General features: G+C 41.4%; 1 protein-coding gene and 1 long non-coding RNA gene across 2 annotated transcripts in view; one reads left to right on the top strand and one right to left on the bottom strand.

Annotated features, from left to right (window-relative positions):
- adamtsl3 (ADAMTS-like 3) overlaps positions 1-13,534 on the bottom strand; it is a 152,094-nt gene that overhangs the window by 114,852 nt on the left and 23,708 nt on the right. The window lies entirely within an intron of this gene.
- Positions 9,457-11,006, top strand: LOC133559894 (uncharacterized). Its single transcript, XR_009808312.1, has 2 exons — positions 9,457-9,648; positions 10,814-11,006. It is a non-coding gene; the product is annotated as an uncharacterized LOC133559894 (long non-coding RNA).

Raw genomic sequence — 13,534 nt, 5'->3', positions numbered from 1 at the left:
TGCACACAAGGACAAGTGGATAAGACGCCATTGTTCAGTGGACTAGAGGCCGGAACTACTACTTAAGTCAATTAGGAACTTTCATACTTATGCAAACTGTTACTGTTGCACTTGTCTTTATCATCATACTTTCCTAAAAATTAACTTTGTAAACTATTACATATTACTCATTTATATATTTTTTAATTACCTGCTCGATTTATGAATTTTCCGTACCATAGGGTTAACCAGATTATCAGATGCACTGCCAATGAATGGTCTATTTTCGATCTTTTTTTATATTTAAGGCGCATCGGATTAGAAGGCGCATTAAAGTAGTCATATAATTATATTTTTTTTCCAAAGGGAAAATACCTCATTGTGGTCTACATAACATGTAATGGTGGTTCTTTGGTCAAAATGTTGCATGGATTATGTTTTACAGATCATCTTTAAGACGCTTTCTGACAGTTGTTTCTGGTTGCAGTTTTATTTACGTGGCTCACCTTCCTTCTTTTTGTTGTAGCGGTGTAGCGTGCAAGGACGGGAGTGGAAGAAGTGTCAAAAGATGGAGCTAACTGTTTTAATGACATTATGACTTTACTTAAATCAATAATGGAAAAATCGTCCGACCGGATCTCTCTAATAACTAAAGTTCCTTCGGTGAATAATGTAAACTCACTACACCGGTATTTTTAGAGCTTTTATGGCAAGTTTACTGACATATGTAAGTAAGAACCCCAAAGTGAATAAGCGGTAGAAAATGGATGGATGAATGGAACTTTACACTAATTCTAATTAGAAATGGCAACAGAGGAGGATGAATGTCCCATAACAAGAAGAAGCTTATCAACTACGACACTGACTACAAAGGGGCCCCCGCGCAATTTTTCTGGATTAACGCAGATCCCAAATACAGAATAGCAGGTACCAGAAGGTAAGAAAATATGCTTTTGCATAATATTGTGAATCAAAATACCAGATAATGTCTTACCTTATACACACAACATAATAATACGTGTACGTTTAATGCGCCGACAATCCATCAAGCCAGAGGGTGTCAAACGTACGGCCCGCGGGCCGGATCAGGTCCCCAAACAGGTTTTATTAGGCCCGCCGGTTAAGTTTGCTACGTATAAAAATGAGCCAGAAGTTTTGAATGAAATAAACAGTTCTAAATGTGTCCACTAGATCAGTGGTCCCCAACCACCAGGCCGCGGCCCAATACCGGGCCGCAGAATAATTTTTTATAATTTAAAAAAAAAATTTATTAGATCAACATAAAAAACACAAGATACACTCACAATTAGTGCACCAACCCCAAAAACCTCCCTTTTTCACGACAAAAAAGAAACAAAAAAAATAATAATAATTTGGCCGCGGGACAAATTATCAAGCGTTGACCGGTCCGCAGCTACAAAAAGGTTTGGGACCACTGCACTAGATGTCACAATAGCAAATTTCTGTATCTTTGTAGATTATGCTACAAAATAAACCACAATATTTTAGTGCACCAGTCGAGAAAAATTAGCAAACTACATAACTAACATCCTGTAATTTGATTTTGATATTGTTTTTTTTATCTTGATGGTTTGAAAATCAACACCAATGAGTTGACTGATGAACAGTATCACATAATTTATTTAGAAAGTATAAATAACGACAAATAAACACAGAATACTATTAATTGCAACATGTAAGTGTAAAAATACAAAATTTGTACATTTTCAGATTGTGCTTGTTCTATTTTTAACAAAGAAAACAATCTGTAAAATCGTGCCGTGATTTTACCACTCCGGCCCACTTACGAGTAGATTTTTCTGCATGTGGCCCCCGATCTAAAATGAGTTTGACACACCTGCATTAAGCGGTGCGGCTTCAAAGCTTACCAAAGACGTACTAAAACATCCACCCACCCATCCATTTCCACCGCTTATTCCCTTTGGGGTCGCGGGGGTCGCTGGTGCCTATCTCAGCTACAATCGGGTGAAAGTGCTCGCACACCCTGGACAAGTCGCCACCTCATCGCAGCGTACTAAAATATTTTGAACGATTTTTGAGCACCATGTGTAATGTTCTATATTTTCAATGGAACATTTAAAATGTTGGTGTTTATTTACGTCATATTGCCATCATAGTGCAGCCTGCACATATTTCTTATGTTTGACAGCCATCTACTGGTCACACTTATTACACCATGTACCAAATAAAATTGCTTCAAGGTCGATAAGCAAAACCAGAATTATTCGGTACATTAGGCCCACTAGGTTATAAGGTGCACTGCCGAGTTTTGAGAAAAAAAGAGGACTTTAAGCGCGCCTTTTAGTCTGGAAAATACGGTAATTTTAAAACTCATTAAAGCTGTTAATACAAAAGCTTGGAAGTTTTATGTTTTGCATTTGTTCCCCAAAATAAACGTAACCGTGAACTTCAAACTCAGGTGCTTACCGAACTGTCATTGTGCACGGCAACAGTCCTGAGATAACAGAGTAAAGAAAAGCTGCTTTTAATTTATTTCCTAAGAATAGCCGAGCACGCGAAAGAAAAAGAAGGCCACAATGTTTCCTCTTCCAAAAAGTGTTAAGTGAATACCCGCATAAATCCCCTTGAAGGCGGATTAGCAAAAAATATCTTTCCCTCTAAGGTTTCATTCAGACAGGAGCCAGTCTTGGGGGGAAAAAAAGGAAGGCCTGTCCTTGTTTAAACATTAAACGTCAACTTAATCAAAGGCAGACATGAGCGTAAGACGAGTCAAGCTTTTTGGTCTTTTTCATAGGACAAACACTGGCAGTGCGTTTGAGCATGACTCAATTAAACGGCAAAAAGCTGCGGTTATTGCTATTGATTGGTGCTTTTTGAACTTAACCCCAAGGTCACTTCCTCCCAAAAACATCCTCGGAGGTTAATGAATCATCGACCTCGATCGTCTGTTTTACTTTCCCCCTTGACCTTTTGTCACACTGACATAAAGACACTATGGAGGAGGAGCGCTTGTTTTCTTAACCTCTTGTCTGTCAGCGCTCGAGTAAAAGAGGCTCATTAACATGGAGCACAACACTGCAGGGCCTCTTTCTATCATTTCCTTTGACCTTTAAGTTTGTTTAGGTTCAAAATTAATTCACCATAATAAATAAAAGCAATACATCAAAGGGTTGTAACTAGTATGGAGGCTTATGTTTAGGCAACATTTTTACATCGTATTGCTGTAAAATTGCCATAAAAAAAAAATACCGTCCCCTGAGGCGGGACAGCTTCTACCTCCCATCCGCGCCTACATGGACGAGATGACCACCTTGACCTCAACTGTTGCATGCACTAAACATTTGCTGGGAAAGCTTCATGCCAACAATACATGGGCACGGATGAAGATTACACCAAGCAAGTCCAGGAGCATATCCATCGTCGAGGGGAAACTCACGGGCCAGAGGTTCTAAATCAAGGATACTCCCATTTCGTAAGTGTCAGAGTTGCCAGTCAAGAGTCTAGGGCGATTGTACAATGCAAGTCTCAAAGACCCGGACCAGAGCGATCAGCTGAGGGATGAGACCGTCAAAGGCCTTGTCCGCATAGACAAGACCTTACTTCCTGGCAAGTAGAAACTGTGGTGCCTACAGTTTTGATAGCTCACCCGTTTTATGTGGCCACTAACAGTCAAAGAGATCCCCATGACCAAAGTCGAGAAGCTGGAGAGAACAGTCAGTGCATATATCAAGAAGTGGCTTGGCCTCCCGCGGTGCCTCTGTAACATCGGCCTATGTGTTCATGGTGTCCTGGAACTGCCCATCTCTAGCCTCATAGAGGAGTTTAAATGCACAAATGTGAGGCTGAGCATGACACTGACTGAGTCTCAAGATGAGGTGATCCGAGCGGTTGTTCCCAGACTGGCAACCGGGAGGAAATTGATCCCATCTGAGGCTGTGCAGCAAGCCAAATCTGCTCTCAGGCATGGAGACATTGTGGGACAAGTGCAGCACGGAAGAGGTGGGTTTGGACTTGGAGCTAGTTGACCCACATGGCACAAGGCAACATCAACCCAGAGGAGAAAGCTGGTGGTTGATCAGGTTCGTCAACAAGAAGAGGCAGACAGATGTGCAACAGCAGTGGCACAGTCCAAATATGGACAGTGGACTCGCTGGGAAAACCTGGAGCATTGTAAGCTCACATGGAAGGATCTTTGGGAAATAGAAGGGAGCCAAATCAGCTTCATCATCGAAGCCACCGTCGATGTTCTTCCCACACCCAAGAACTTAAACAAATGGTTTGGAGAAAATCCTTCCTGTGCACTCTGTCAAACCCCTGCAGCACTCAGTCATAACCTCACTGGTTGCAAAATCAGTTTGTCTCAAGGCCGCTACAACTGGTCGCACAACCAGGTCCTAAGACAACTGGAGATCATCCTGGAGGAAAAGAGAAATACCAAAAGGGCCCTCCTTCCCCCTAATCCTTAGTCACTCAATCACCACTCAGTTTGTAAGAGCAGGACAACTCCCAGCAAAACCATCTGCAAGAGTGGATGCAACCCTTCTGGACTCTGCCCGGGACTGGAAAATGCAGGTTGACTTCGACCAGAAATTCATCTTCCCTCTTGAGATCATTACAACTGGACCTGGTCTTGTGGTCAACCTCCCAGAAGACTGTGTTCATTGTTGAATTAACTGTAGAAGGGGAAGCAGGAGTTGGTGAAGTATATGAGCGCAAACAACTGAGGTATGGGGAAATAGCAGCCGAAGCAAAGAGGCGCGGCTAGCGTGCCCGAGTGCTTCCAATTGAAGTCGGGTGCAGAGGCTTCGTTGCTACGTCCACAACCAAGCTTTTGAAAGGAATGGGATTGAGAGGTCAGGCCTTCCGGCAGGCTGTCAGGTCGCTGTCGGATGCAGCGTAACGAAGTAGCAGATAGATATGGATCAAGAGAAAGGAACCCAACTAGGCTGCTAAATTACATCTAGGAGTAAAGGCAGAGGGGGGCACACCTGGGACACCAAATGTCGCTGTTGAGCCCTCCGGAGGTGTCATGGCCTATCAACAAAACACCAATGAAGGCGGGTGCCCACCTGAAGATCCCCCGTGAAGCTTTTGCCCCTAACCATCCACGCCCCACTCAACACTAAGTGCTGATCAATCTAAGGGATTGTACTATGTAGTCCTATGAGCGCAACTAATATATGTGTATGTACTCTATATACTCTATGTAAGTGTGTGTGTGTGTGTTCCCTCCGGGTATTCCGGCTTCCGCCCACCTCCAAAGACATGCAACTGGGGATAGGTTGATTGGTAACACTGAATTGGCCCGAGTGTGTGAATGTGAGTGTGAATGTGTTGTCTGTCTATCTGTGTTGGCTGAGATAGGCTCCAGCGACCCCCTCCAACTCCAAAAAGGGACAAGCGGTAGAAAATAGATGGATATATATATATATATCCTCGTCTTCCGCCCGATTTTAGCTGAGATTGGCACCAGCGCCCCCCGCGAATCCAAAGGTAATAAGCGGTAGAAAAATGGATGGATGGATCTATAATAAAGCATAGAGCAATATTGCCCCCTTGTGGAACTGTGCAGTCACTACTACCCCTGCATACATAACATATATGTATACATGTACACACATTTATAAATAAAATAAAAAAATAAAAAAATAAAAAAAAAATATATATATATACACACATATATATATACACATATATATATATATATATGTATATACACATACATATATATATATATATATACATATATATATACATATATATATATATACATATATATATATACATATATATATACATATATATATATATATATATGTATATATATATCTATACATACATACATACATACATACATACCGGCAAGAAATCTGCGTTCAAAGGACTCCGGCTTATTAGTGATTCCCAAAGCCCCAAAAAAGTCTGCGGGCTATAGAGAGTTTTAATTTCGGGCTCCAGTACTCTGGAATGCCCTCCCGGTAACAGTTCGAGATGCCACCTCAGTAGAAGCATTTAAGTCTCACCTTAAAACTCATTTGTATACTCTAGCCTTTAAATAGACTCCCTTTTTAGACCAGTTGATCTGCCGTTTCTTTTCTTTTTCTCCTATGTCCCACTCTCTCTTGTGGAGGGGGTCCGGTCCGATCCGGTGGCCATGTACTGCTTGCCTGTGTATCGGCTGGGGACATCTCTGCGCTGCTGATCCGCCTCCGCTTGGGATGTTTTCCTGCTGGCTCCGCTGTGAACGGGACTCTCGCTGCTGTGTTGGATCCGCTTTGGACTGGACTCTCGCGACTGTGTTGGATCCATTATGGATTGAACTTTCACAGTATCATGTTAGACCCGCTCGACATCCATTGCTTTCCTCCTCTCCATGGTTCTCATAGCCATCATTGTCACCGACGTCCCACTGGGTGTGAGTTTTCCTTGCCCTTATGTGGGCCTACCGAGGATGTCGTAGTGGTTTGTGTAGCCCTTTGAGACACTATTGATTTAGAGCTTGACACTAGTGATTTAGGGCTATATAAGTAAACATTGATTGATTGATTGATACATACATACACACACATAAATATATATATATATATATATATATATATATATATATATATATATATATATATATAACGCGTCATAATGCGCCACACATTTTTGATGGGAGGCAGGCCTGGACTGCAGGCGGGCCAGGAAAGTACCCGCAATTTTTTTTTTAAGAAGCCATGCTGTTGTAACACTTGTCTTACTGAAGTAAGCAGGGGCATCCATGATAACGTTGCTTGGATGACAGCATATGTTGCTCCAAAACCTGTATGGACCTTTCAGCATTAATGGTGCCTTCACAGATATGTAAGTTATCCATGCCTTGGGCACTAATACACCCCCATACCATCACAGATGCTGGCTTTTGAACTTTGCGCCTATAACAATCCGTATGGTTATTTTCCTCTTTGTTCTGGAGGACACCACATCCTCTGTTTCCAAATATAATTTGAAATGTGGACTCGTCAGACCACAGAACACCTTTCCACTTTGCATTAGTCCATCTTAGATGATCTCGAGCCCAGCCAATCCGGCGGCGTTTCAGGATATTGTTGATAAATGGGTTTGGCTTTGCATAGTCGAGTTTTAACTTGCACTTACAGATGTAGCGACCAACTGTAGTTACTGACAGTGGTTTTATGAAGTGTTCCTGAGCCCATGTGGTGATATCCTTTACACACTAATGTCGGTTTTTGATGCAGTACCGCCTGAGGGATCAAAAGTCCGTAATATCATCGCTTATGTGCAGTGATTTCTCTAGATTCTCGGAACTTTTTGATGATTTCACGGACCTTAGATGGTAAAATCCCTAAATTCCTTGCAATAGCTCGTTGAGAACGGTTGTTCTAAAACTGTTCGACAATTTGCTTACAAAGTGGTGACCCTCACTCCATCCTTGTTTTTGAAGTACTTAGCATTTCATAGAAGCTGATTTTACACCCAATCATGGCACCCAACTGTTCCCAATTAGCCTGCCTACCTGTGGAATGTTCCATATAAGTGTTTGATGAGCATTCCTTAACTTTATCAGTATTTATTGCCACCTTTACCAACTTCTTTGTCACGTGTTGCTGGCATCAAATTCTAAAGTTAATGATTATTTCCCAAAAAAAAATGTTAATCAGTTTGAACATCAAATATGTTGTCTTTGTAGCATATTATACTGAATATGGGTTGAAACTTATTTGCAAATCATTTTATTCCGTTTATATTAACATCTAACACAATTTCCCAACGCTTAGGGGAAATGTTATATATATATATATATATATATATATATATATATATATATACATATATATATATATATGTGTGTGTGTATCTATGTATATATATATACATATATCAATCAATCAATCAATGTTTACTTATATAGCCCTAAATCACTAGTGTCTCAAAGGGCTGCACAAACCACCACGACATCCTCGGTAGGCCCACATAAGGGCAAGGAAAACTCACACCCAGTGGGACGTCGGTGACAATGATGATCCAGTGGGACGTCTGTGACAATAATGATTATGAGAACCTTAGAGAGGAGGAAAGCAATGGATGTCGAGCGGGTCTAACATGATACTGTGAAAGTTCAATCCACAATGGATCCAACATAGTCGCGAGAGTCCAGTCCAAAGCGGGTCCAACTCAGCAGCGAGAGTCCCGTTCACAGCGGAGCCAGCAGGAAACCATCCCAAGCGGAGGCGGATCAGCAGCGCAGAGATGTCGAGGCGGATCAGCAGCGCAGAGATGTCCCCAGCCGATACACAGGCAAGCAGTACATGGCCACCGGATCGGACCGGACCCCCTCCACAGGGGAGAGTGGGACATAGAAGAAAAAGAAAAGAAACAGCAGATCAACTGGTCTAAAAAGGGAGTCTATTTAAAGGCTACAGTATACAAATGAGTTTTAAGGTGAGACTTAAATGCTTCTACTGAGGTGGCATCTCGAACTGTTACCGGGAGGGCATTCCAGAGTACTGGAGCCCGAACGGAAAACGCTCTATAACCCGCAGACTTTTTTTGGGCTTTGGGAATCACTAACAAGTATTGTGCCCTTCTGTAACCCTGCGGTTGTTTATTGCATGATGTGGGGATTTTTTTCAACCAGAGAAGCATTCATAATCTTGGAAGGTATGTCATTGTTTGCCACCCAAGAAGTGTTTAAATTGGTTTGGATCTTCCAACAATGAACCTTTCGAACCATGACCTCGTGTACAAAAAAAAGCAGGCTTCGCTACACATTTAAAGTGGAAATGCATTTTTTTATGGAAATGTATCTATCAACCACACCCCTTTTTGTAGAATAAGAACATTCTACAAAAAGGGGTGTGGTTGATAGATACATTTCCATAAAAAAATGCATTTCCACTTTAAATGTGTAGCGAAGAACATTCTACAAAAAGGGGTGTGGTTGATAGATACATTTCCATAAAAAAATGCATTTCCACTTTAAATGTGTAGCGAAGCCTGCTTTTTTTTGTACACGAGGTCATGGTTCGAAAGGTTCATTGTTGGAAGATCCAAACCAATTTAAACACTTCTTGGGCGGCAAACAATGACATACCTTCCAAGATTATGAATGCTTCTCTGGTTGAAAAAAATCCCCACATCATGCAATAAACAACCGTAGGGTTACAGAAGGGCACAAACCTGCCTGGGAGTTTATGTTCATATGGGTTGGACTCTTAGCACCCTGCTGTTTTGTAGACCAACTATTTTGTAGAATGTTCTTATTCTACAAAAAGGGGTGTGGTTGATAGATACATTTCCATAAAAAAATGCATTTCCACTTTAAATGTGTAGCGAAGCCTGCTTTTTTTTGTACACGAGGTCATGGTTCGAAAGGTTCATTGTTGGAAGATCCAAACCAATTTAAACACTTCTTGGGTGGCAAACAATGACATACCTTCCAAGATTATGAATGCTTCTCTGGTTGAAAAAAATCCCCACATCATGCAATAAACAACCGCAGGGTTACAGAAGGGCACAAACCTGCCTGGGAGTTTATGTTCATATGGGTTGGACTCTTAGCACCCTGCTGTTTTGTAGACCAACTATTTTTCTCGTGTTTGCATCCCCTCTTTGTTGACTTTGGAGTTTCTGCTTTGACACATACCTATCGCCGCTGAAGAAAGAGAAAAAGCCGACGGCACGGTGTGTATTTGTCAGCCTCGTTCAGCTTTGCATAGAGGTGAAGGTGCTCTACTGAAATATTACGAAGAAAAAAGTTCCAAGGCTAGCTAAATAATTGGATTTGGCTCAGCGTAAACGCAAGAGTGTGTTCCGCAATCGGACCTTGTTTGTACAGCTGGAGCCTATGCCCAGAGTCATCTCAGCGGGGAGCAGGGTTTGGCAACATCGGGCATAGTTACAGAACAAGCGTGCTGAGGAATCCCTGGCTGGGATCCCTAAACCCCTGTCCTTTGCTTTTACACAAACAAGCAGGATAAAACTGACAGAAAACGCTCACCAGATCATTTCAAATGTACGGGAAAAGAGGCTACAAGCAGACAAAGCTTAGTGACTTCATAGTCGGCATCCAAGAACAACCTAATTAAAAAATATAAAGCCCGAACCAGAAAATAAAAAGATTCCACCTGAAAATACATTGGGCAAAGACATAACTAAAAGAGCATCTTCAACTCATAAATGCATGCTAAGATGTGCTCTGGCATCCATTTGATCTGATAGCAGATAATATTGCTTCAAAACTCTAGAAAATATGGTCCACAGTTCTAGAGTGTGGCATAGATGGCACATATCCAGACATCAGACCACAATCTTGAGGATATATCTCAAGACAATACATTATTATATCCCACAGGATCAAGGATTCAACAATGTTGGCCACAAAATAACGGCAATAAAATCCTAATCTGGTACAGAAAGTATTTGAGGCCTAGCCCCGGAAAGTAAAACATTCCGATGGGCCTCTTGAGTGTTATCAACAATTAGCAGGACCCCTGGAGGTGCGTAGTAGGTTTACGGAAACGAGCGTGTGTAATTGTTAATTGCTGTTATTTATTAAATGATTAAACTTAAACATTGTGGAGGAATTCACCGAACAATATCGTGAGCAGGTTTATTCTAAAAGTAGTAAAAAGTTTTAGATTAATTTATAATTTATCGGATGCGGCTACTATAAAGACATTTTAAAAATCAAAAAGTGTTTAATAACTAGCCAATTCAAAAGCACAAAATCTGGAGAAAAAAAACTCACAAAGCCAAGAAAGTCCCTCTGTGTGCCCCTTTTCCATATTGATTTTTTTACACATCATCCTCTGCCAGTTATTATCTCAATGTGCGCCTTTTTTTCCAGCTTGAGAACTTGTCATGGTCATCCATCTCTCTGTGGAGTCAAGCCGTACCAGGCTCGGCACGCAGCCCGTGGATGTTGGTGGCCCAAGAGGCACGGAGCAAACCGGCAGTTCAGCTACAAACCCCGTGTTCCATATGAGTTGGGAAATTGTGTTAGATGTAAATATAAACGGAATACAATGATTTTCAAATCCTTTTCCACCATTATTCAGTTGAATGCACTACAAACACAAGATATTTGATGTTCAACCTCATAAACTTTATTTTTTTTGCAAATAATAATTATCATAGAATTTCATGGCTGCAACACATTCCCAAGTAGTTGGGAAAGGGCATGTTCAGCACTGTGTTACATCACTTTTTCTTTTAACAAGCTCGGCCGGGACACTGCCCTACTCGCTTTGGCCGCAATGCGGCCCCGCGTCGGCAAAGCTGCAGGCAATCCGTAATTAGGGCACCTAAGACTAATGAGGGCATGCAGCACAAAGACCAGCGCACCCGAAGATCCAGTGCCGGAACTTAGTTCACTCCCATAGTAAGCATCCCGTCTCTGGCTTCCCTCCCGTATACTTGATCTCTCTCTGCGCCTTCCCTTTTCCCATGTCTTATGTCCTTTGTGGCTCCCGCATAACTTTCCGTGTCTTCCGTAATCGAGCAGTGTGCCTCGACTTCCCTCTGGATTCCGTACTGCCTCCCGCAACCCTCGACACCTGCTTGGACACAGAGCTCATTGCTTCTCTCCAGCCCCCGACCGCTTGCCTGCCCACACACTCCCTTCTCGCCTTGCTCCTTTGGTCTGACAAAGAATTCATCCAAGATGCACATACAACGAACTCTGGTAGCATTCACATGGTTAATTCTACACATCGTTTTGCACCTATCACTTTGAGTAGCATACACATCCCACCTACTCATCAAGTTCAATAAACCTATTGAGCTGATTCCTGCCGTGATGTCTCCTTCCCCCGCTGTACATTACAGATGATATCACGATACAGCTGAAATTACCACAGTTGATAGTATATGTGCCAAGTATTACAATAGAGCATGCAGCAGCACTAATTCTTTTGAGCGCCTAAAACCATAACAAAATATTAATATTTGATGCTAATAAATACATTATTGTACGAGATATCAATACACTCGAAACTGCTGTATCTCTATTTCTACCACCCACCCGTTATTGTTGACTGTTCACAGGCAAAAACACTGAAGTCCTCTGCATTGTTAGTAGCCACTTATTCCATGATTTGCCCATAACGATTAAGCCGATAAGGGGCTTTTTTGCCGCTGCATTCCATGTGTGCCCTCCTACCAATCAATCACAGCGAGCGCCTCGCACAAGACGACACACGCACGCTCCAGCGCGCCTTTTTGGAAACATTCCTTCTTTGTCAATCAGAATCAAATGAGAATTGAAGAACACACAGCCATAAACAGCATGGAGATCGGTATTCGTGTGATGTCATCGCATAACCACAGTATAACGTGCCAAAAATTCCACAGTGGCACTTCAAATTTAACACCGTGCTGCCAAGACAAAGGCGGTCAAATGATGTCCATGGCTTGAAACAACAACAGTAGCCCACTCTGAGTGTTTTGCTTTCTTTTGTCATTGTACAGGTCAAACATCCATCACTGCTCAGCTAAAACAACAGCATGCTATATGGAAAAGATCACATTTTATAAAGGTCACTTAAAGGGGAACTGCACTTTTTTGTGAATTATGCCTGTCATTCACAATCATTATGAGAGACATGACGATGAAAGTTCAAAACAATATATATATATATATATATATATATATATATATATATATATATATATATATATATATATATATATATTTCTAAATATGAAATACATGTGATCAAAAGTCAGCTTACAATGGAGCCTAAGGCCTAATGTGCTTATAAAGCCCTTAAAAAAACAACTAAATACGTCTATTAAGATTTTATATACATGATGTAAGTACATATGTAATGGAGAAACAGGCACATTTTTGTGTCGTTTTTTGTTAGGAACTCGCATGTCTGCAGTTTTTTGTGACCCCAAGATGCAGGAACCAGGAGCCGATGAACAGGTAAGAGGATTTTAATTATCATCAACAGAGGAGAATGCAGTCTTGCATGAAACAGTTACAAACATAAATTGATCATGGAGCAGTGAGGAGTGCTCGAGACAAGGCATAAATAAGATAAATGTTGATTGGCTGCAGGTGTGGACCAGCTGCCGATCAACAGCAGGTGAGTGAACGAACAGTGCTCAGCGGAACAAGCAGGAAGTAGAAACCAAAATAAAAGCACTGATACAAAGTAAATATAAAAACAAGAAAAACAAACAGAAATGAAGTGACATATCGTCACAGTTCTGGCCATTTCCGAGTCTTAAATGGCTGTCAAGTGTACCAACTTGTTGGAATACCTACTCAGACTTCTTCTGTTCCGGTAGATACATGATTTATGATCTACAACAAACTTCAAGGGAGCAAGGAAGCAAGGAAACATCTCGCCAGTCGATCAAGTTGAAATTGTACACAGACTTGTGATCACAGCGCTACTATAAATAGTTTGTCTTCATTAGCGCTTAGAATAACAATGTCACTAATACTTGGTTAATATTCAAATTATGAAATGTAAATGGAGTATTATTGGCAGTTTTGAATTCTTGTATTGGATTTTATGGGCAAATTAGAGGACCTCCTATTGGCTACGCTGTAAGC

Source organism: Nerophis ophidion, linkage group LG10 (genome assembly GCF_033978795.1).
Source record: "Nerophis ophidion isolate RoL-2023_Sa linkage group LG10, RoL_Noph_v1.0, whole genome shotgun sequence".
NCBI classification, from domain to species: Eukaryota; Metazoa; Chordata; class Actinopteri; order Syngnathiformes; family Syngnathidae; genus Nerophis; species Nerophis ophidion.
This window is presented reverse-complemented; position numbering and strand designations above follow the sequence as displayed.